We start from the raw sequence: 25,404 nt of genomic DNA, 5'->3' as shown, positions 1-25,404 counted from the left end.
GACCAGAATTATTCACAATTTACACAGATTGTTTGGAGTTGGGGACCACGTGTAGTATGTCAAAGTTTGCAGATGGCACAAAGATGAGTGGCAGGGCAAAGTGTGCACAGGACTGTGGAACTTTGCAGAGGAACATAGATACTTTCAGTGAGTGGGCAAAGGTTTAGCAGATGGAATACATTATTAACAGATGTGAAGTCATCCATTTTGGTAGGAATAGCACTAAAAAGGACGATTACTTGAATAGTAAAAAGTTGCAGCATGCTGCAGTGCAGAGGGGTCTGGGTGTCCTTGTGCATGAATCACACAAGGTTGGTCTGGAGGTACAACAGACAATTACGGAGGCAAGTGGAATTTTGTCCTATATTGCTGAAGGGATTGAGTTTAAAGGCAGGGAGGTTATGTTGTAGCTGTACAGGGTGCTAATGAGGCCACACCTGGAGGACTGTGTACAGTTTTGTTCTCTTTACTTGAGAAAGGATGTCCTGGCACTGGAGGGGGTGCGGAGGAGGTTCACCAGGTTGATTCCAGAGTAGAGAGGGTTGACTTATGGGGAGAGACTGCGTAGACTGGGACTATGTTCATTGGAATTTGCAAGAATCAGGGGGACTCTGATAGGAACATATGAAATTATGAAGGGAATAGATAAGATAGAAGTAGAGAGGCAGATGAAGCTAGGATAAGAGGGCATAGCCTCAAGATTAGGGGGATCAGATCTAGGGCTGAATTGGGAAGGAACTTCTTCACCCAGAGGGTTGTGAATCTGTGGAATTCCTTGCCCAGTGAAGTAGCTGACGCTACTTCAGCAAATATTTTTAAAGCTAAGATAGATTTTTTTTAACACTAAAGGAATTAAGGGTTAGGGTGAGAGGGTGGGCTAAGTGGAGCTGAGGTCATGAAAGGGTCAGCCATGATCGTATTGAATGGCGGAGCAAGCTCGAGTGGCCAGACGGCCTACTCCCGCTCCTAGCTCTCACACTCTTTATGTTCCAGTATACAGTGAAAATTATTGTTTTGGGTGCTATCCTACCTTACATAATTACATCAGGGCAATGGAACAGAATGCAGTAAATAGTGTTACAGCTCCAGCGAAGGTGCAGAGAAAGAAGAATTCTCATATAGGAGAGGTCCATTCAGAAGTCTGATAACAGCGGAGAAGAAGCTGTTCATGAACCTGTTGGAACGTGCTTTCAAACATTTGTACCTTCTGCCCAACAGAAGAGAGTGGAAGAGATTCTAACCGGGGCGGGAGGGGTCTTTGATGATGTCGGCTGCCTTCCCGAGGCATTGGGAAGTGTAGATAGGGTCAGTGGAAGGAAAGGTGGTCTTTGTGATGGACTGGGCTATCTTCACAACTCTCTGTAGTTTCTTGCGGTCTCGGGCAGAGCAGTTGCCAAATCATGCATCTGGATCGATGAGATGTCCTTTGTGTGGCTTATATGCACATTGATGGAGTAATACTATCTCTCTGTTTATGATAGAAGACAGAGTATCCTCGCTTTTCAGACTGCAGGCCTATGATCAGAGATGTTCCTCAGGGAACAGTACTGAGTCCACTTTTGACTGTCATTTATATAAATGATTTGGATGAGAATATAGGAGGTATGGTTAGTAAGATTTCAGATTATACTAAGATTGGTGGTGTAGTAGATAATGAAGAAGGTTATCTAATGTTACAAAGAGATCTTAATCAACCTTGGAGTGCAGGTTCATAGCTCCTTGAAAGTGGAGTCGCAGGTAGATAGGATAGTGAAGGCGGCATTTGGTATGCTTTCCTTTATTGGTCAGAGTATTGAGTACAGGAATTGGGAGGTCATATTGCGGCTGTACAGGACATTGGTTAGGCCACTGTTGGAATATTGCGTGCAATTCTGGTCTCCTTCCTATCGGAAAGATGTTGTGAAACTTGAAAGGGTTCAGAAAAGCCTTACAAGAATGTTGCCAGGTTTGGAGGAATTGAGCTACAGGGAGAGGCTGAATAGGCTGGGACTGTTTTCCCTGGTGCGTCGGAGGCTGAGGGGTGACCTTATAGAGCTTTACAAAATTATGAGGGGCATTGATCGGGTAAAAGGCAAAGTCTTTTCCCTGGGGTTGGGGAGTCCAGAACTAGAGGGCATAGGTATAGGGTAAGAGGGGAAAAATATAAAAGAGACCTAAAGGGCAACTTTTTCACACAGAAAGTGGTACATGTATGGAATGAGCTGCCAGAGGAAGTGGTGGAGGCTGTTATAATTGCATAATTTAAGAGGCATTTGGATGGATATATGAATAGGAAGGGTTTGGAGGGATATGAGCCGGGTGCTGGCAGGTGGGACTAGATTGGGTTGGGATATCTGGTCGGCATGGACGGGTTGGACCGAAGGGTCTGTTTCCATGCTATACATCTCTATGACTCTATAATTGGGTCAATGGGCTGAGGAGTGGCAGACGGAGTTTAATTTGGATAAATGTGAGGTATTGCATTTTGGTAAAACAAACAAGGAAAGGACTTATACACTTAATGGTAGAGCCCTGTGTAGTTTTGTTGAACAGAGAGACCAAGGGGTTCAGGTACATAATTCTTTGAAATTTGTTTCACAGGTAGACAGGGTGGTTAAGAAGGCATGTGGCACACTTGTCTTTAATACTCAAACCTTTGAGTATAGAAGTTGGGACGTCATGTTGGGGTTGTACAGGACATTGGTGAGGCCTCGTCTGGAGTACTGTGCCCAGTTCTGGTCGCCCTGTTACAGGAAGGATATTATTAAACTGGAGAGGGTTCAGAAGAGATTTACCAGGATGTTGCTGGGTATGGAGGGTTTGAGATATAAAAATAGGCTGGGACATTTTTCACTGAAGGAGGTTGGGAGGTGACCTTACTGAGGTTTATAAAATCATGAGAGGAATAGAAAAGGTGAATGACAAGGTTCTTTTCCCTAGGGTAAGGGAGTTCAAAACTAGAGGGCACAGTTTTAAGGTGAGAGGAGAAAGATTTTTAAAAGACATTAGAGGCAACTTTTTTTTACACAGGGAGTGATAATGTGTGGAATGAACTGCCAGAAAAAGTGATGGATGTAGGTACAGTTACAGCGCTTAAAATACATTTGCACAAGTACATGACTATGTAAAGGTTTAGATTAGATTCGATTACTTACAGTGTGGAAACTAGCCCTTCAGCCAAACAAGTCCACACCAACCCTCCAAAGAGCAACCCACCCAGACCCATTCCCCTACACCTGACACTACGGGCAGTTTAGCATGGCCAATTCACCTAACCTGCACATCTTTGGACTGTGGGAGAAAACTGGAGCACCCAGAGGAAACGCACGCAGACACGTGGAGAATGTGCAAACTCCATATAGACAGCTGCCCGAGGCGGGAATTGAACCCAGGTCTCTGCTGCTGTGAGGCAGTAGTGCTAACCACTGTGCCACCATGCCGTTTAGAGGGGCATGGGCCAAGCACAGGCAATTAACACTCCACTCATACCAGTTGTACCTATCCTTCGATACTCTCAATTACCTGGAAATAACTTGTCATTATCGTTCCATCTATAAATTCTGTGCTTATGACCTTTCCTCCACTTCACTTGATGAAGGAGCAGCACTCCAAAGCTTCCGAACTTGAATAAACCTGTTGGACTATTACCTGGTGTCGCGTAACTTCTGAAAATGACCTGCAGGGAAGGAAACGGCCACCCTTACCTGGTCTGGCCTTACACGTGACTCCAGACCCATGTGGTTGACTCTGGGCAATTAGGGATGCTGCCTAGCCAGTGACCCCCCCTCGACCCATGAATGAATAAAGGATAAAAGATGGTCTGCAGAATATCCTCACAGGTTTGTTTCTTGGCACCCCTTCAATTTCAAGGTTCAGCACATTTGCAAAATATTCCAGTTACTGTGAATACTGTCAAATCCCTCAATAACTGTCAGTTTGATTCTTGTTTTAACAGTGGGACCTAGTGTGCAACCAGAAGTCCTTGAAACAGATGGCACAGTCTATCTACATGGCTGGTTTGATGATCGGAGCCCTAGTACTGGGGAGGCCTTCTGACATGTAACAGAAGTTCATTGAATGATACAAAGAGTTTATCTTTCAAGATTGAATCCAAGGCCACTTCTGGGGTACTGTGTCCAGTTCAGGCCACCCAGTTATAGGAAGGATATTATTGAGCTGGAGAGGGTTCAGAAGAGATTTACCAGGATGTTGCCGGGTATGGAAGGTGTGACTTCTAAAGGAAGGCTAGGTAGGCTGGATTTGGAGATGCCGGTGCTGGATTGGGGTGTACAAAGTTAAAAATCACACAATACCAGGTTATAGCCCAACAGGTTTAATTGGAAGCACACTAGCTTTCGGAGCGACGCTCCGACAATCACCTGATGAAGGAGCGACGCTCCGAAAGCTAGTGTGCTTCCAATTAAACCTGTTGGACTATAACCTGGTGTTGTGTGATTTTTAACTAGATAGGCTGGGACTTTTTTCACTGGAGCCTAGGGGTTTGAGAGGTGACTAGGTAGAAATTTATAAAATCATGAGAAGTTTACATTGAGTTAATGGTATTGTCTTTACCTCAAGATGGGGAATATCAAAGCTAGGAGGAGTGGAGAGAGATTTTAGAAAACCATAAGAGACAGATGCTTTATACAGGGGAATGAACTTCTTGAGGAAGTGGTGGATGTGGGTACAGTTACAATGTTTAAAAGAAATATTGATGGATACATGAATGGGGAAAGGTTTGGAATTTATGGACCAGGCAGGTAGGACTGGTTTACTTTGGAATTATGTTCAGCATGGACTGCTTGGACTGAAGGGTCTGTTTCCGTGCTCAAAGACTTGGAATCATATGAGAAGACGACTTCGATGTTAAGTAAAGATTAAGCTTGCTAAATGTTTACTGAAGAAAAGATTGTTCAGATTGGTTAAGATGTGTTATAACAATCGATCCTGTCTACAAATAAAACGCACGATAGAGGTCTGGGTGGTAATTGGGGGTATTAGGAATTTGGAGCTTCCCTTGGGCTCAGTGCCACAGGTCTAGGTTGTAACTGGTGCTTCAAATGCAGTCCTGGACCACATGTAGCAGTGTTTCTTTCAAATTAATTAAGTGATTTGGATGAAGGAACTTAAGCTTGTTGATGGCACAAACATAGGTCGAAGGGTCGCCAGGTTTGTGGAAAGGAGTTGGTTGTACAAGGCTATTTTTGCCCAGGTCTTTAAGTGCCTTAATGTTGAACTTTTTGCAGCACTTCTTCTGTTGTCTCCATTGCAGTGGAGATACACTTATGTTGATCCTGGCTCGGATCAGGTGACTGTCCATCCAGCAAGCGTCAACTCCTATCCCATAGCACGAGTGATTTTTAATGTCTGTCTGAACCCTCGCTCTGACGATGATATAGTTGAGGAGATGCCAGTTGCTTGGATCGCGGGTGCTGCTGGTTAGCACTGCTGCCTCCTGGCACCAGGAACCCAGGTTCAATTCCACCCTCGGACGACTGACTGTGTGGAGTTTGCACTTTCTCCCCATGTCTGCGTGGGGTTTCTCCGGGTACTCTGGTTTCCTCCCACAGTCCAAAGATGTGCAGGTTAGGGTGGAATGATCATGGGAAATTGCCCCATAATCTCCAGGGATGTGCAGGTTAGGGTGGATTGGCCGTGCTAAATTATCCCATAGTGCCCAAGGATGTGCAGGTTAGGGGGATTGGCCGTGCTAAATTGTCCCATAGTGTCCAGAGATGTGCAGGTTAGGGTGGATTGGCCGTGCTAAATTGCCCCATAGTGTCCAGGGATGTGCAGGTTAGAGTGGATTGGCCATGCTAAATTGTCCCATAGTGCCCAGGGATGTGCAGGTTAGGGTGGATTGGCTGTGCTAAATTGCCCCATAGTGTCCAGGGATGTGCAGGTTAGGGTGGATTGGCCATGCTAAATTGTCCCATAATGTCCAGGGATGTGCAGGTTAGGGTGGATTGGCTGTGCTAAATTGCCCCATAGTGCCCAGGGATGTGCAGGTTAGGGTGGATTGGCCGTGCTAAATTGTCCCATAGTGCCCAGGGATGTGCAGGTTAGGGGGATTGGCTGTGCTAAATTGTCCCATAGTGTCCAGGGATGTGCAGGTTAGGGTGGATTGGCCGTGCTAAATTGTCCCATAGTGTCCAGGGATGTGCAGGTTAGGGTGGATTGGCCATGCTAAATTGTCCCATAGTGCCCAGGGATGTGCAGGTTAGGGTGGATGGGCCGTGCTAAATTGTCGCATAGTGCCCAGGGATGTGCAGTCTAGGTGGATTCACCCTAGGAAAATGCAGGTTTACAGGAATAGGATAAGGGTGTGGGTCTGGTTGGGATGCTCTTCGGGAGTCAGTTTGGGCTGAATGGCCTGCTCCCACACTGTAGGGATTCTGTGAAACTGCACAGAAACAGTGAGATCCTCAATAAACCTCAGCAGGATTGTTGGATTTGTGAGTTCCCCCTACACCCGTCACTGATTCCTTCCCAGAAATGTCAAGGCCCTTATTTCCAAGCAAGGCCATAAAACAGATGAGTGAAGGACGTACTGCTGCTGTAATCCAACACAGTTAAACCTGTACTGCTGCTCTAACCTTGTTTCCCCTGTGTTTAATTCTACCAGGTACGGACGCAAGAGCTTCCTGCTCCAATCCAGCCTCCAGTCGGCAATCTCTGGAACGTGTGGAGCTTTTTCCTCCTCTTTCCCCTTATTCTGCTTCTGGAGGTTTCTATGTGGAATGGCGATGTCAGGGATCATACTCGACACCTATTATTTTGGTAAAAGGATTAGTATACTCTTTCTTTCCCCACAGGCTCAATGAAATCCGAGGGAAGCCTTCAGATACTGACAGGAATAGCTGTGCGCTTAACTGTTTGACGTAAAAGGTCAAGTCAAACGTAATCAAATGATTCAGTCCTATAGGAAACAACTGTAATTCTTAACGGGACTGAATAAAAGTGATTCGTATCATGGGAGCAGGTCATACAGAGTCGTAGGCACAGAGTCATACAGCACGGAAACAGACCCTTTGGTCCAACTTGTCCATGCCGACAAGATTTCCCAAACTAAACTAGTCTCATTTGCCTGTGTTTGGCCCACATCGCTCTAAACCTTTCCGATTCATATACCTGTCCAAATGTCTTTTAAATGTTGTAACTGTACCCTATAAAGTTATAGAGTTGTATGGTACAGAAACACACCCTGTGATCCAACTCATCCATGCTGACCAAGTGTCCCAAACTAAACCATTTGCCAGCATTTAGCCCATATCTCCCCAAACCTTTCCTATCCATGTCTAAATATCTTTTAAATGTTGTAACTATACCTGCATCTACTATAGAGTCATACAGATTGGAAACAGACCCTTCCATTCAACCCGTCCGTGACGATTGGATATCCTAAACCAATCTAGTCCCATTTGCCAGCATTTAACCCATATCCCTCTAAACCCTTCCTATTCATGGACCCATCCAGATGCCTTTTAAATGTTGCCATTGTACCAGCCTCTGGCAGTTCAGCAAATGGTGGTATTTGAATTCAATAATAATCTGGGATTGAGTCCAATGTTGACCATGAAACCATTGTTGGAAAAATCCATCTGGTTCACTAATATCCTTCAGGGAAGGAAATCTGCCGTCCTCACCCAGTCTGGCCTACATGTGACTCCAGACCCACAGCAATGTGGTCGACTCTCACCTTCCCTCTGAAATGGCCGAGCAAGCGATTCTATTTCATTGGCAACTAAGTCATAGAGATGGGCAGCATGGAAACAGATCTTTTAGTCCAATTCATCCATGGTATCCCAAATTAATCTAGTCCCATTTCCCAGCACTTGACCCATATCACTCTAAACCCTTCCTATTCCTGTCCCCATCCAGATGCCTTTTAAATGTTGTCATTGTACCAGCCTCCACCACTTCCTCTGGCAGCTCATTCCATACACGTACCACCCTCTGTGTGAAAAAGTTGCCCCTCAGGTCCCTTTTAAATCTTTCCCCTCTCACCCTAAACCTATGCCCCTCTAGTTCTGGACCTTGTCTATTTACCCTATCCATGCCCCTCATAATTTTGTAAACCTCTATAAGGTCACCCCTCAGCCTTCGACGCTCCAGGGAAAACGGCCCCAGCCTGTTCAGCCTCTCCCTGTAGCTCAAATCCTCCAAACGCGGCAACATCCTCGTGAGTCTTTTCTGAACCCTTTCAAGTTTCACAACATCCTTCCTACAGCAGGGAGACCGGAATTGCACAGGACGGGCAATAAATGCTGGCCAGCCAGCGGCGCCCAAGTCCCACAGGTTAATATTTTTTAAAAAACAAAAAGACAGGTGGGTATTATGGAGGTAGATTTGCAAAGGAAAATATTCAGCCAAGAAACCACTAGATAGTGATACGCACCCAGAAAATGACTGAGTATATCCAGAGACATCAGATAACCAGCAACCAGATCAAGCTCCCCTGTAATGTCTAACATAAATAGTTGTGGAAGCGTATCCACTTAGGTAACATATCAGGGGCTTTCCAATTTATCTGGCTTTATTCAGGATTAAACTTGTGCTATTCATGTACCATTGTGCCCTATTCAAACCTGAAGCCTCATGTGTATTCTATGAATATATGTGGCCTAAATCGACAGATTTCTGTCACATGCTGATCCTTTTTTTCTCTCTCCACCCCACATCCCTAACCCTTAGCTGTCGAGTGGATCCCAGGTCAAATCCGAACTCCTGTTATCACGGTTATGAATTACTTTTACACCTTTGGCCAACTAGTCCTTGCTGGCGAAGCATATGCAATTCGAGACTGGCGGTGGCTTCAATTTGTAGCACCTGTACCATTTTTCATCATCTTCCTCTACTCATGGTAAAGTCAACTCCACATAATCTCCTTCTAAAAAACTGAATCTGTAATTACCCATTTACATCCCCTGGGGTTTTACACATTGCAAGTTGAAAGACATGTTCTAAGGAAGGGTCACCAGAACCGAAACATTGACCCTGATTTCTCTCCACCGCGGCTGCCAGAGCTTTTCCGGCAATTTCTGTTTTTGTTTCTGAGTTCCATAGAGTCATTCAGTGGGGAAACCAATCCTTCGTTCAAACCAGTCCGTGCCAAACTAATCCCAAACTAAACTAGACCCACCTGCCTGCTCCTGGCCCATATCCCTCCAAACCCTTTCCTATTCATGTCCTTATCCAAATGTCTTTTAAATGTTGTAACTGTACCCGCATCCACCACTTCCTCAGGAAGTTCATTCCACAGACGAACCACTCCCTGTGTGAAAAAATTGCCCTTTGTGTCTTTTTTAAATCTTTCTCCTCTCACCTTAAAAATGCACCCCTAGTCTTGAAATCCCCCACACAAGGGAAAAGACAGCTGCCATTTACCTTATCTGTACCCCTCATGATTTTATAAACCTCTATAAGGTCACTCCTCAACCTCCTATACTCCAGTGAAAAAAGTCCTCATATTCAGCCTCTCCTCATAACTCAAACCCTCCATTCCTGACAAGATCCTGGTAAATCTCTTCTGAACCATCTCCAGCTTAATAATATCATTCCTATAACTGGGCGACCAGAACTGAACACAATACTCCAGAAGAGGCCTCACCAATGTCCTGTATGACCCCGACATCATGTCCCAACCCCTACACTCAAAGGTGTGAGCAATGAAGGCAAGCATGCTAAACGCCTTCCTAACCTCACTCACTATAGACCAGTGAGCCTGACCTCGGTGGTGGGCAAGTTGTTGGAGAGAATCCTGAGGGACAGGATGTACATGTATTTGGAAAGGCAAGGACTGATTCGGGATATTCAACATGGCTTTGTGCGTGGGAAATCATGTCTCACAAACTCGATTGAGTTTTTTGAAGAAGTAACAAAGAGGATTGATGAGGGCAGAGCGGTAGATGTGATTTGTATGGACTTCAGTAAGGCGTTCGACAAGGTTCCCCATGGGAGACTGATTAGCGAGGTTAGATCTCATGGAATACAGGGAGAACTAGCCATTTGACTACAAAACTGGCTCAAAGGTAGAAAACAGAGGGTGTTGGTGGAGGGTTGTTTTTCAGACTGGAGGCCTGTGACCAGTGGAGTGCCACAAGGATCGGTGCTGGGCCCTCTACTTTTTGTCATTTACATAAATGATTTGGATGCGAGCATAACAGGTACAGTTAGTTAAGTTTGCAGATGACATCAAAATTGGAGGTGTAGTGGACAGCGAAGAGGGTTACCTCAGATTACAACAGGATCTGGACCAGATGGGCCAATGGGCTGAGAAGTGGCAAATGGAGTTTAATTCAGATAAATGCGACGTGCTGCATTTTGGGAAAGCAAATCTTAGCAGGACTTCTACACTTAATGGTAAGGTCCTAGGGAGTGTTGCTGAACAAAGAGACCTTGGAGTGCAGGTTCATAGTTCCTTGAAAGTGGAGTCACAGGTAGATAGGATAGTGAAGAAGGCGTTTGGTATGCTTTCCTTTATTGGTCAGAGTATTGAGTACAGGAGTTGGGAAGTCATGTTGCAGCTGTACAGGACATTGGTTAGGCCACTGTTGGAATATTGCATGCAATTCTGGTCTTCTTCCTATCGGAAAAATGTTGTGAAACTTGAAAGGATTCAGAAAAGATTTACAAGGATAGTGCCAGAGTTGGAGGATCTGAGCTACAGGGAGAGGCTGAACAGGCTGGGGCTGTTTTCCCTGGAGCGTCAGAGGCTGAGTGGTGACCTTATAGAGGTTTACAAAATTATGAGGGGCATGGATAGGATAAGTAGACAAAGTCTTTTCCCTCGGGTTGGGGAGTCCAGAACTAGAGGGCATAGGTTTAGGGTGAGAGGGGAAAGATATAAAAGAGACCTAAGGGGCAACATTTTCATGCAGAGGGTGGTACGTGTATGGAATGAACTGCCAGAGGATGTGATGGAGGCTGGTACAATTGCAACATTTAAGAGGCATTTGGATGGGTATATGAATAGGAAGGGTTTGGAGGGATATGGGCTGGGTGCTGGCAGGTGGGACTAGATTGGGTTGGGATATCTGGTCGGCACGGACGGGTTGGACTGAAGGATCTGCTTCCATGCTGTACATCTCTGTGACTCTAACTATGGTGCAGACTTCAAAGAATTATGTACCTGAACCCCTAGGTCTCTCTGTTCTACAAAATGACGCAACGTCCTACCATTAATTGTATAAGTCTTGCCTTTGTTTGTTTTCCCAAAATGTAATACCTCAAATTTATCCAAATTTTCATTCTGCAACTATACAAAACACTAGTGCGGCCACACTTGGAATATTGTGTACAGTTCTGGTCGCCATATTTCGGGAAGGATGTGGAAGCTTTGGAAAAGGTGCAGAGTAGATTTACCAGGATGTTGCTGGTCTGGAGGGAAGGTCTTATGAGGAAAGGCTGAGAGACTTGAGTCTGTTCTCATTGAAAAGCAAAAGGCTAAGAGGGGATTTGATAGAGACATACAAGATGATCAGAGGATTAGATAGGGTAGACAGTGAAAGTCTTTTTCCTAGGATGATGATGTCAGCTTGTATGAGGGGGCATAACTACAAATTGAGGGGGGATAGATTTAAGATAGACATCAGAGGCAAGTTCATTACGCAGAGAGTGGTAAGGGTGTGGATGAGTCAACTCAGCCACATTAGGGAGATTTAAACAATCCTTAGATAAGCACATGGATGATGATGGGATAGTGTAGGGGAATGAGCTGAGAATAGTTCACAGGTCAGCGCAACATCGAGGGCCGAAGGGCCTGTTCTTCACTGTATTGTTCTATGTTCTATGCTTAAACATCTTCTGCCACTCTTCAGCATTCGCGTTTTGGCGTTTTTATTTTGAAAGATATAAGGTTTTAAATTTGCTGTTCCAGGTGATCGACACGAATGTTATTTTAAAAAATGATGTGAGCTTTGTCTGTCCAAAGTTCTTACCTTTAGTGGTCGCGTTTGGTCTTTCTTAATGCCAATTTCTCACATTAAACCTTTAAGGAATTAATCAAGATCACTTAAAATGCTTTCTTGAAAGAAATTATCCTCCATTTTCCCTAGAAATTTATCTGGTCAAAATCAGATTTTAACCAGTTTTTTGTTAAGGAAGGATAATTTATGTTACAATTAAAATTATTCTCTGAGTTGGGGCTATCTGCATGCAAAGGTAAACTGGCCAAAAATATAAAGGAGGATAGCAAAAGCTTTTTTAGGTATGTGAAAGGCAAAAAAATGGTTAAGACTAAAATTGGGCCCTTGAAGACAGAAACAGGGAATATATTACGGGAACAAAGAAATGGCAGAAGAATTGAATTGGTACTTCCGATCTGTGTTCACTGGGGAAGACACAAGCAATCTCCCTGAGGTAACAGTGGCTGAAGGACCTGAACTTAATGGAATTTCTATTTGCCAGGAATTTGTACTGGAGAGACTGTTAGGTCTGAAGGTTGATAAGTCCCCAGGGCCTGATGGTCTACATCCCAGGGTACTGAAGGAGGTGGCGCGAGAAATCTTGGATGCGTTGGTGATTATTTTCCAGAGTACAATAGATTCGGGATCAGTTCCTGCAGATTGGAGGGTGGCTAATGTTGTACCACTTTTTAAGAAAGGTGGGAGAGAGAAAGCAGGAAATTATAGGCCAGATAGTCTGACCTCAGTGATGGGAAAGATGCTGGAGTCTATTATAAAGGATGAAATTATGACATATCTGGATAATAGTAACAGGATAGGTCAGAGTCAGCATGGATTTATGAAGGGGAAATCTTGACTAATCTTCTGGACTTTTTGAGGATATAACTCTGAAGATGGACGAGGGAGATCCAGTAGATGTAGTGTACCTGGACTTTCAGAAAGCTTTTGATAAAGTCCCACACAGGAGGTTAGTGAGCAGAATTAGGGCGCATGGTATTGGGGGCAAAGTACTAACTTGGATTGAAAGTTGGTTGGCTGATAGGAAACAAAGAGTAGTGATAAAGAGCTCCATTTCGGAATGGCAGGCAGTGACCAGTGGGGTACCGCAGGGATCAGTGGTGGGACCGCAGCTTTTTACAATATATGTTAATGATATAGAAGATGGTATTAGTAATAACATTAGCAAATTTGCTGATGATACAAAGCTGGGTGGCAGGGTGAAATGTGAGGACGATGTTAGGAGATTACAGGTTGACCTGGACAGGTTAGATGAGTGGGCAGATGCATGGCAGATGCAGTTTAATGTGGATAAATGTATGGCTAGCCACTTTGGTGGCAAGAACAGGAAGGCAGATTACTACCTAAATGGAGTCAATTTAGGTAAAGGGGCAGTACAGAGAAATCTGGGTGTTCTTGTACACCAGTCAATGAAGGTAAGCATGCAGGTACAGCAGATAGTGAAGAAGGCTAATAGCATGCTGGCCTTCATAACAAGAGGGATTGAGTATAGAAGCAAAGAGGTTCTTCTGCAGCTGTACAGGGCCCTGGTGAGACCACACCTGGAGTACTGTGTGCAGTTCTGGTCTCCAAATTTGAGGAAAGACATTCTGGCTATTGAGGGAGTGCAGCGTAGGTTCACGAGGTCAATTCCTGGAATGGCAGGATTACCTTACGTTGAAAGACTGGAGCGACTGGGCTTGTATACCCTTGAGTTTAGAAGACTGAGAGGGGATCTGATTGAGACATATAAGATTATTAAAGCATTGGACACTCTGGAGGCAGGAAACATGTTTCCGCTGATGGGTGAGTGCCGTACCAGAGGACACAGCTTAAAAATACGGGGTAGACCATTTAGGACAGAGATGAGGAGAAACTTCTTCACCCAGAGAGTGGTGGGTGTGTGGAATGCTCTGCCCCAGAGGGCAGTGGAGGCCCAGTCTCTGGATTCATTTAAGAAAGAGTTGGATAGAGCTCTCAAGGATAGTGGAATCAAGGGTTATGGAGATAAGGCAGGAACAGGATACTGATTAAGGATGATTAGCCATGATCATATTGAATGGTGGTGCAGGCTCGAGGGGCAGAATGGCCTACTCCTGCACCTATTGAGTATTGTCTATTACCTGGACTGGTTGGTCTGCACCCCTGGATTCTGAAGGAGATAGTTGAGGAAGTTAGAACATAGAACGTTACAGCATAGTACAGGCCCTTCAGCCCTCGATGTTGCGCCAACTTGTGAAATTAATCTGATGCCCATCTAACCCGCTTAAATGCCCTTAACGTCAATGAGTCTACTACTGTTGCAGGCAGGCCATTCCACACCCCTACTATACTCTGAGGAAAGAAACTACCCCCGATATCTGTCTTAAATCTATCACCCCTCAATTTAAAGCTATGTCCCCTCTTGTTAGCCTTCACCATCCGAGGAAAAAGACTCTCAGTGTCCACCCTATCTAACCCTCTGATTATCTTATACATCTCGATTAAGCCACCTCTCAACCTTCTTCTCTACAACGAAAACAGCCTCAGTTCCCTCACCCTATCCTCGTAAAACTTTCCTTCCTTACCAGGCAACATCCTAGTAAATCTCCTCTGAAACCTTTCCAGTTGTGGAGGCATTGGTGGTGATCTTTCAAGAATCACTGGAGCCGGGGAGGGTCCCAGAGAATTGGAACATGGCAAATGTAACACTCCTGTTTAAGAAGGGAGGGAGGCAAAAGAGAAGACATTATAGGCCAGTTGGCTTGACCTTGATTGTTGGTAAGATTTTGGAGTCCATTATTAAGGATGAGATTATGGCGCAAGAAAGTACATGATAAAATAGGACTAAGTCAGCACGGCTTTGTCAAGGGGAGGCCGTGCCTGACAAATTTGTTAGAATTCTTTGAGGAGGTAACAAACAAGTTTGACAGAGAACCAGCTAACATGATCTATTTGGATTTCCAGAAGGCCTTTGGAAAGGTGCTGCACAGGACGCTGCTAAATAAGCTAAGAGGCCATGGTGTTAAGGGTAAGGTACTGGAATGGAGAGAGGATTAGCTGAATGGCAGAAGGCAGGGGTCTTTTTCAAGATGGCGGCCTAGTGGAGTTCAGCAGGGGCCCATGGCGAGACCACAACTATTCACACTCTACATTAACGATCTGGATGAAGGAACTGTGGGCATCGTTGCTAAGTTTGCAGCTGATACAAAGACAGATATAAGGGCAGGTAGTGTTGAGGAAGCAGGGAGGGTGCAGAAGGACTTGGACAGGCTAGGAGAGTGGGCAAAGAATTGGCAGATGGAATGCAATGTGGGGAATTGTGAGGTTATGCACTCTGACAGGAAGAATAGAGGTGTAGACTATTTTCTCAATGGAGAAATGCTTTCGAAATCTGAAGTACAAAAGAACCTGAGGATTCTAAAGTCTTAATGCAGGTTCAGTTGGCAGGTAGGCAGGCAAATGCAATATCAGCATTCATTTCAAGAGGGCTAGAATACAAGAGCAGAGGTGTATTGCTGAAGCTGTATAAGACTCTAGTCAGGCTGTGTTTGGAATATTGTGAGCAGTTTTGGGCCCCGTATGTAAGGGAGGGTGTGCTGGCCTTGGAGGGGGAGCCAGAAGAAGATTAGATTCCCTACAGTGCGGAAACAGGCCCTTCGCCCCAACCAGTCCACACCGACCCTCTGAAGAGTAACCCACCCAGACCCATTTCCCTCTGACTAATGCACCTAACACTATGGGCAATTTAGCATGGCCAATTCACCCAACTTGCACATCTTTGGACTGTGGGAGAAACCGGAGCACCCAGAGGAAACCCACGCAGACACGGGGAGAATGTGCAATCTCCACACAGACAGTCGCCCGAGGCTGGAATCGAACCTGGGACCCTGGTGCTGGGAGGCAGCGGTGCTAACTTCTGAGCCTGGGCATGAAGGCCTTGACACATGAGGAGCAGTTGAGGACTCTGGATCTATACTCAGTGGCATTTAGAAGAGTGAGCTGATTGAAATTTACAGAACACAGAGAGGCCTGGATAGAGTGGACATGGAGAAGATGCTTCCACCAGTAGGAGAGACTAAGATCCGAGGGAAGGGATGAGGAGGAATTTCTTCAGCCGGAGATGGGGTGTGAATCTGTGGAGCATATTGCTGCAGAGGACTGTGGAGGCCAAGTCAATGAGTATATTCAAGATAAAGATAGATGGGTTCTTGATTGATAAGGGGTTCAATGGTTACGGGGAGAAGGCAGGAGAATGGGGTTGAGAAACGCATCAGCCATGATCAAATGGCAGAACAGACTTGATGGGCTGAACGGCCTAACTCTGCTCCCATATCTTATGGCCTTAAGAGTATATCAACAGAGAAATTAACTTTAATTTACAGTAAATGGCCTCCCAAAAAAAGCTTTGCTGAATTATGCTCACATATTTACTGCTGGTGGTAATCATCAGTATTTGTGATCCCTTCACATGAAGGTGGGATGCTGGAATCTGCTCGTTGGCTAATTCTCAACGGCAAGGTTGATGCAGTTCTGAAACAGCTCAGGAGGGTGGCAAAATTGAACGGCAAAGAGGAAGAAGGAGGAACACTCACCACCGCGGTAAGTGCTGCTATTAACTCACATAAAATTGCAGGTGTAGTGGACAGCAAAGAAGGTTACCTCATAGTACACTGGGACCTTGATCAGATGGGTCATAGAGTGGCAGATTGGAGCTTAATTTAGATAAATTTGAAGTGCTGTGTTTTGTAAAGGCTAACCACAGCAGGACTTCAACACTTAATGTTAAGGTCCTGGGGAGTGTTGCTGAACAAAGAGACCTTGGGGTGCAGGTTCATAGTTCTTGAAAGCAGATTCGCAGGTAGACAAAATACTGAAGAAGGCGTTCGGTATACTCGCTTTTATTGGTCAGTGCATTAAGTATAGGAGTCGGGAGATTATGTTGCGCCTGTACAAGACGTCAGTTAGGCCACTTTTGGAACGGTGCCTTCAGTTCTGGTCTCCCTGATTATGGGAAGGATGTTTGTGAAACTTGCAAGGGGTCAGAAAAGATTTCCAAAGATGTTACCAAGGTTAAAGGATTTGAGCTATAGGGTGAGGCTGAATAGACTGGGCCTGTTTTCCCTGGAGCCTTGGAGGCTGAGGGGTGACCTCATACAGAATTATAAAATCATGAGGGGCACGGATAGGGTAAACAGCCAAGATCTTTTCCTTGGGGTGGGCAAGTCCAAAACTAGAGGGCACAGGTTTAAGGAAAGAGGGGAAAGATTTAAAAGATGATTTTGTCAGGGAGTGCTGAAATCTGTGAAGGCACTTGGCATGAGAACTTTACAAGCAATATTGGCACTTTACCACTTTGACACGCTTTCTTTGACACAATGCAATATAACGATTGGGAAGCTTCTCAAGAACCTTCCAACAAAGTGATAAATCAAGGCTCTCATAGCTAATAGGGATAACTCCAGAGTGGCACAGATGTCTTTGGAAAATGGAGGCATAATAGCAGCTGATGTGAGGAATGTTAGCGCCACGCCGGAACAGGGTTTGAATACTGATGGAAAGGCTTTACACTTTTTTCACTCTTGTTTCTTAATTCCCTCACACGGTGAGTCATTGCTGGCTTGGCCAGCATTTATTGACCATTCCAAATTGCCCACAGGGCAGTTAAGAGTCAACCATATTGCACTGGGTCAGAGTTGAGGAGAAATTTCTTCATCCAGAGAGTAGTGGATATGTGGAATGCTCTGCCCCAGAAGGCAATGGAGGCCAAGTCTCTGGATACTTTCAAGAAAGAGATGGATAGAGCTCTTAAGGATAGTGGAATCAAGGGTTATGGGGATAAGGCAGGAACAGGATACTGATTGTGGATGATCAATCATGATCATAATGAAAGGTGGTGCTGGCTCGAAGGGCCGAATGGCTGACTCCTGCTCCTATTGTCTATTCTCTAAGACTTATGCCTGGACGTTTTCCTGAGGATCCGTCCAGCTTTCCCTGAAGTTATGTTTCAGTGATACAACACCCTGGTTAGACCCTACTTGGAGTATGTGACTAGAGATACAGCCACACCATTTAGAAACCGCTTGGATAAGTATATGAATAGGGAAGTACATGAAATAGGAAGGATAGGGGCCAAACCTAGGCAGGTAGGACTGATTTAGTTTGGGAACATGATCGGCATGCTGAGTACTATACCTTAGGAAGGATATATTAGCCTGGAGTAACAACATAGGTTACAAGAATGATACCTTAACATCAGGGGTTAAATTCCTGAAGAAGGGCTGATGCCCGAAAAGTCGATTCTGCTGTTCCTTAGATGCTGCCTGACCTGCTGCACTTTTCCAGCAACACATTTTCAGCTCTGATCTCCAGCATCTGCAGTCCTCACTTTCTCCTTAAATTGTGAAAAGCAATTATACAAATCAGGCCTGTTTTCTCTCGACTTTACAAAGTTAAGGGGCTGTCTGATCGAGGTATTCAAGATAGAGCAAAGACCGGGCAGATAAAGATAAACTACATCCACTGGTTGGGATTCTGGAATCAGGGGCATAGTCTGAGAATTAGGGTCGAAGTGTTCAGGAGAGATGTTGGGAAGCACTTCTACACACAAAGAGGCTTGGAACTCTCTTCCACAAACGGATGCTAGAGCAGTTGTCAATTTAAAATCTGAGATGGATAATTTTTTGTCAAGCAAAAGTATTAAGAGAAAAGGGCCAAAGGCAGAGATATGGAGTTGGCCTGAGATCAGCCGCAATCTCACTGACTGGTGGGACAGGCTCAAGGGGCTGAATGGCCTTCCCCTGTGCCTATGTTAATCTTTCAGTTCAAACTGTGAGTTTAAATTTCTTTTAAATGTTACCTAGTCTGTCCAAATTATAGAAATGGCTCCAAACTAAAGTCAATGGGAATACGCAGAACTGATCAATTGTCAGACTTCTCAGTTCATGCAATCCCAGTTCCGAGTTACATAGACGTCCAAGGTCATCACTGCTAAATGCATGAATCAATGGATGTAGGTTTGCAGACATTTCGTCACCCTTCTAGGTAACATCTTCAGTGGGCCTCAGGCGAAGCACTGCCGATAATTCCTGCTTTCTATTTATATGTTTGGGTTTCTTTGGGTTGGTGATGTCATTTCCTATGGTGAAGTCACTTCCTGTTCTTTTTCTCAATGCCATTCTTCTAGGAATTCTCACGCATGTCTTTGTTTGGCTTGTCCTAGGATGGGTGTGTTGTCCTAGTTGAAGTGGTATCCTTCCTTATCTGTATGTGAGGATACTAGTGAGAGAGGGTCATATCATTTTGTGGCTAATTGGTGTTCGTGTGTCCTGGTGGTGAGGTTTCTGCCTGTTTCTCCAATGTAGTGTTTGTTACAGTGTTGCATGAATCAATCACAGGAGCTGAATAAGACCAAAAGACACTGGAGTAGAAATTAGGCCATTCAGCCCATCAAGTCTGCTTTGCCATTCAATCATGTCTGATCAATTTCTCAACCCCATGCTCCACATAATCCTTGATACTCAAGAACCTATCTATCTTTGTTTTAGATATACTCAATGATCTGGCCTCCACAGCCTTCTGTGGCAGTGAATTCCACAGATTCACCGCTCTCCGGCTGAAGACATTCCTGTTGTCTCTATTCTTAAAGGTCTTCCCTTTACTCTAAGGCTGTGCCCTCGGGTCCGAGTCTCTCCTACCAATGGAAACATCTCCCCAGCATCCACTCTGTCCAAGCCATTCAGTATTCTGTACAGTTCAATTAGAAGCACCCCTCATCCTTCTGAACTCCATCGAGTATAAACCCAGAGTCCTCAAACGTTCCTCATACGTTATGCTTTTCATTCCTGGGATCATTCTCGGGAGCCTCCTCTGAACACGCTCCAGTACATCCTTCCTGAGATATGGGGCCCGAAACTGCACACAATACTCCAAATGTGGTCTGACCAGAACCTTATGGAGCCTCAGAAGTACACCCCTGCTTTCTAACTACTGACTCAACCTGCAAGTTTACCTTGAGAGAATCCTGAACTCGAACTTCCAAATCTCCTTGCACTTCAGACTTTTGAATTTTCTCCCCATTTAGAAAGTAGTCCGTGCTTCTACTTACCACAGTGCGTGACCTCACACTTTCCCACGTTGTACTCCATCTGCCACTTCTTTGCCCACTCTCCTAACCTGTCCAAGTCCTTCTGCAGCCTCCCCGCCTCTTCAGTGCTGCCTGTCCCTCTACCTATCTTTATATCATCTGCAATACACCTGTAAAAGAGAGATGCTTGAGCCAATGTGATATATCATTGCTTATGTGTTCCGTAGATTCTCAGATCAAGCATGAGGAATGAACTGTCAAACACCAAGAACTCATACAGTATGTTGGACCTGTTCAGAACACCCTTCATTCACAAGACAACATGCTGTAGTCTGCTCATTTGATAGGCTAGCTGGGTATTAAATCATCAAATGAGAAAAAAGGAATGGGAATTGTTATGGACCAGGCCAGACCCCTCAAAATATTTTAAGAAAGTAGCCTAGACCCTAACTTTGTCTTACTTTTAAAGGCAAATGTGACGTACCTGTTCCAGATGCAAAACAACTGGTCAAAGTACTTGACGTTAAGCAAAACACAATTTATTTAAACATTGTAGTTAAAATGCAACCAAAGAAAGAGGAATTAAGAATAACAACTCTATTGGAAAACCTAACAGAGTAGTAGATACAGTAACCATTACAACACTCCACAAACACACCCCTTGGCAAGAAAAAGGAAAATTCAGACACAGTTTCTCGCATGCAGTTCTCCAATCCAGGAGGAAAAAAAAAACAAGAGAAAATTCAGAGAGAGTAGCAGCCAGGAGACATTCACTGAAGCTTCCAACTCTGTTGAGACCCCAATAGCTTCTGCTTAAAGCCAAACCTAAAGAAAAACTAGAAATTCTGGTCTGTGAGAGCTGGCCACATCCACTCAGGCTGTTTTTTAAAAAAAAACCCAAGGCCGGCCAAGCTGTTTACTCAAGTGGTCTTCAGTCAGAAGGTCAACAACTTTTATTCAATCTCTCTTAAAAGAACCAGGAGAAAATACCGTAAGACAGAGGAACAGAAATTAGGCCATCCGGCCCATCGAGTCTGTTCTGCTGTTCAGTCATGGCTGATAAGTTTCTCAACCCCATTCTCCCACTTTCTCCCCATAACCTTTGATCTTCACGACAATCAAAAACCTATATTCTTCTGTGTCAAATACCCTCGGTTGTAGCCCAACAGGTTTAGCTGGAGGCACTGGCTTTCGATCGCTGCTTCTTCATCAGGTAGTTGTGAAGCAGGATCATAAGACACAGAATTTATAGCAAAAGGTTACAGTGTCATGCAGCTGGAAATGATAAACCTAGATGAAGTCTTTCATCTTGTAGAATGGCGTTTCTCATTTCAATTCATTAATATGTAAATCCCAGAACTTCTTTTAAGTCACGTTCTCGAGATATCTTCAGGTTTTCTAATAAAAGGTGCCATCTCAGCTCAGGCAATGCATTAAAGGTGTGAGGTTAAAGTCTATCTCTGTCCCAATCTTAAGTCAGACTGGTTCTATTTCCAAAGTGGGATTTATAGAATGTTACATGGATTGACTGTCGGTTCTGGATTTTTTGAGCAAAATAGAACATATCTGCAAATATAATTCTGTAGAGACAAATTCACCCCACAAACTTATATGTATGTGTGTGCAGGACAGTGAGTGCATGTGAGTGAGTGCATGTGAGAGAGTGTGTGTTTGCGTGTGTGTAAGCTTGGTAAAGTATGTGCGTGAATGTGATGGGGTATATGCCTGTGTGTGCGTGGGTGTGAGTGTGGGGTGTGTATGTGCATGTGTGTGTATGAGAGTAAGCTTGTGTTTGAGAGAGGGTCTGTGTGATTGTGTGAGTATGTGAGTGTGTGTGCATGTGTGTGTGTAGTGCAGTGGGGTCACCTGTAGTGTGACATGAATCCAAGGTCCCAGTTGAGGCCATTCCCACGGGGACCGAACCTGGCTATCAGCCTCTGCTCGGCCACTTTGCGTTGTTGCTTGACCTGAAGTCCACCTTGGAGAATGGTCACCCGAAGGTCCGAGACTGAATGTCCCGGATTGTTGAAGTGTTCCCCAACTGAGAGGGAACATCCCTGTATGGTGATTGTTGTGCGGTGTCCATTCATCCGTTGTCGTAGCGTCTGCTTGGTCTCGCCAATGTACCATGTCTCTGGGCATCCTTGCCTGCAGCGTATGAGATAGACAACATTGTCTGAGTCACATGAGTATCTGCCACATACATTATGGGTGGTGCCCTCATGTGTAATGGTGGTATCCAGATCGACACTCTGATACGTCTTGCAGCGGTTACCATGACAAGGTTGTACGGTGTTGTGGTCGATGTTGTCCTAAAGGCTGGGCAGTTTGCTGCGAAAGATGATCTGCTTGAGGTTTGGCTGTTGTTTAAAGGCGAGAAGTGGAGGTGTAGGGAAGGTGCTCATCCTCATCGATAATGTGTTGCAGGCTGCAAAGAACATGGCATAGTTTTTCGGCTCCTGGGAAGTACTGGACAACGAGGAGTACCCTCTCGGTTGCAACCCATGTTTGTCTCCTGTGAAGGTCATGACGGTTTCAAGCTGTGTCATATCGGAACTGGCGGTCGATGAGCTGAGCGTCGAACCCTGTTCTTATGAGGGCATCCTTGACCACCTTCAGAACACCTGCAGCTTGTGCTGCTTCAGAACCACCCGATAAAGAAGCAGCACTCCGAAAGCTAGTGCTTCCAGATAAACCTGTTGGACTGTAACCTGGCGTTGTGGGATTTTTAACTTTGTCCACCCCAGTCCAACACTGGCTCCTCGAAACCTTAAATATACTCAATGATCTGGCCCCCACAGCCTTCTGTGGCAATGAGTTCCACAGATTCCCCACTCTCTGGCTGAAGAAGTTTCTCCTTATCTCCATTCTAAAGGGTCTTCCCTTGACTCTAAGGCTGTCCTAGTCTCCCCTGCTAATGGAAACATCACCCCAACGTCCACTCTGTCCAGACTGCACAGTATTCTGTAAGCTTCAATTAGATCCCCTCTCATCCTCTACCCTCCACTGAGTATAGAATCAGAATCCTCAAACATTCCTCGTATGTTGAGCCTTTCATTCCTGGAATCATTCTCATAGGGCCGACTGTAGACCCGCTCCAGGACCAGTACATCCTTCCTGAAATATAGGAATCGCTCTCAACATATTCGAAACGTGGTCTCACCAGAGCCCCTTAAAGCTACAGCATTGTCACAGAATACATGTCAAGAACTGAAGGTGGTTATAAGTTGACTGGTTGCCTTGATGACTAATACAGAGGTGAATAGACAAGACACAAATAGAATCCTCATTCACAGAAGCAAGTCAGACAGTAAGAGAATAATCAACAATTCCTGATGAAGGGCTTTTGCCCTAAACGTCGATTTTCCCTGCTCCTCGGATGCTGCCCGGCCTACTGTGCTTTTCCAGCACCACTCTAATCTTGGCTCTAATCTCCAGCATCTGCAGTCCTCACTTCTGCCTCGCAAGAGAACAATGACTGTTTTCTCTCCCTGAAACAGATCTACAACCAGTTTTGCATATTATGGCCTGTCAGTGGACCTGCAAGGATTTGGAGTTGATACTTATCTCGTCCAAGTTATTTTTGGGCCTGTCGATAGTCCTGCCAAGCTTGTTGGTTATGTCACTCTGAGCTACGTAGGCCGGAGGTTCACACAAAGTGCATCCCTCATCTCTGCAGAATATCTTTGTCCCAACAGGTAAGCTCTCCTAGTTATAAATTTCCCCACTTCCTACAAAGTATCCATGTCACACTTGACTGTCTGGTCCTTAATTAGTCTAGTAGTACAATAAAGCAGTTTAACAAATCAGAATTCCAGCTCTAGATTTCTGTTTCATACCAAGCAATGGGAAGGCAATGGCCTAGTGATATAATTGCTGGACTATTCATCCAGATAAATTCCTGGGGACTCAGGTTCAAATCCTCACAGATGGTAGAATTTGAATTCAATAAAAGAATCTGGAACTAAAAATCTAATGATGACTGTGAATCCATTGTCACGAAAGAGAAAACCTATCTGGTTCACTAATGTCCCTTTAGGGAAGGAAACTGCCATCCTTACCCGGTCTGGGCCTACACGTCACTCCAGACCCAAGAGGAAAGATATAAAAAAGAGTCAACATTTTCACACAGAGGGTGGTACGGGTATGGAATGAGCTGCCAGAGGAAGTGGTGGAGGCTGGTACAATTGCAACATTTAAGAGGCTTTTGGATGGGTATATGAATAGGAAAGGTTTGGAGGGATATGGGCCGGGTGCTGGCAGGTGGGACTAGATTGGGTTGGGATATCTAGTCGGCGTGGACGGGTTGGACCGAAGGGTCTGTTTCCATGCTGTACATCTCTATGACTCTATGACTCTTAACGGCCCTCTGGGCAATTCGGGATGGACAATAAATGCTGGCCCAGCTAACAATGCCCTCATCCTGTATATGGATTTTTATTTAAAAAATAGGTAGCAACAGGAGCAGCAGATTGCCTGTCCAAAGTGGTCACAATATTCCAGCACCAATAATTGGGAAGACTAGTCAGGTTTCAGCCTATCTTTGCGCAATGGCACTTACCCCTCATTCACCTGGGTATCAGGAAAAAACAAGTGACCCTTCTTTGTGTACAAGTCGTAATTGCAAAACCAGGTTCCCTGGATCCGAAACGTTAACTCTAATTTCTCTCCACAGATGCTGCCAGACCCGCTGAGCTGTTCCAGCAATTTCTGTTTGCATTTCACAATGGCAAAACTTGTGGAGGGTACAAAATTTGGAAGATTTGTATCACTCACCATGGAAGTCTATAAGCGCTTGTTGGATTTGGGAGAGCAATCGTTCTATTTTTTTAGCTGGGAACTGTTTTTGCTGTAACTGAAAGGCTTGCCATTTTGGTAACTGATTGATTGAGTTTTATAAATGCATACTAAGCCGCCACGTGAAACTTGTTGGTGCTCTGCCTCTTTTGCAGAGTTGCCAGCTTTACGAACCTCTCTTGCCGCTGTTGGGAAAGGATGTCTCGCAGCAGCTACCTCTACACAAGTGAACTTTACCCAACTGTGATTAGGTGGGTGATCCACAACTGATTCTTACAGGTTTACAACTGCACTTACAATCATCCTGAGGGATCTCTAACAACGGAATGGTGACTGAAGGTTCCCCTGGATGCTGAGCTATTCAGAACAGTTTTCATTCTGATAACAACCGATATTGGTACAGTCGTCCAAATGCAGACTTGGGGACCAGTTTGCGGAGCACCTGCGCTCTGCAAGCATTAACCAACCCGACCTTCCAGTTGCCATCCATTTTAACTACCCCCTGCCCCACCCCCACCTCTGGTGACATGTCCATCCTTAAAAATCACACAACACCAGGTTATAGTCCAACAGGTTTATTTGGAAGCACTAGCTTTCAGAGCACTGCTCCTTCATCAGGTGGTTGTGGAGTATAAGATCATAAGACACAGAATTTATAGC

The 25,404-nt window shown here is 44.9% G+C and overlaps 1 pseudogene; it reads left to right on the top strand.

Annotated features, from left to right (window-relative positions):
• LOC140457183 (solute carrier family 22 member 6-A-like) overlaps nt 1–25,404 on the top strand; it is a 56,925-nt pseudogene that overhangs the window by 14,468 nt on the left and 17,053 nt on the right.

Source organism: Chiloscyllium punctatum, chromosome 31 (assembly GCF_047496795.1).
Source record: "Chiloscyllium punctatum isolate Juve2018m chromosome 31, sChiPun1.3, whole genome shotgun sequence".
NCBI classification, from domain to species: domain Eukaryota; kingdom Metazoa; phylum Chordata; class Chondrichthyes; order Orectolobiformes; family Hemiscylliidae; genus Chiloscyllium; species Chiloscyllium punctatum.
This window is presented reverse-complemented; position numbering and strand designations above follow the sequence as displayed.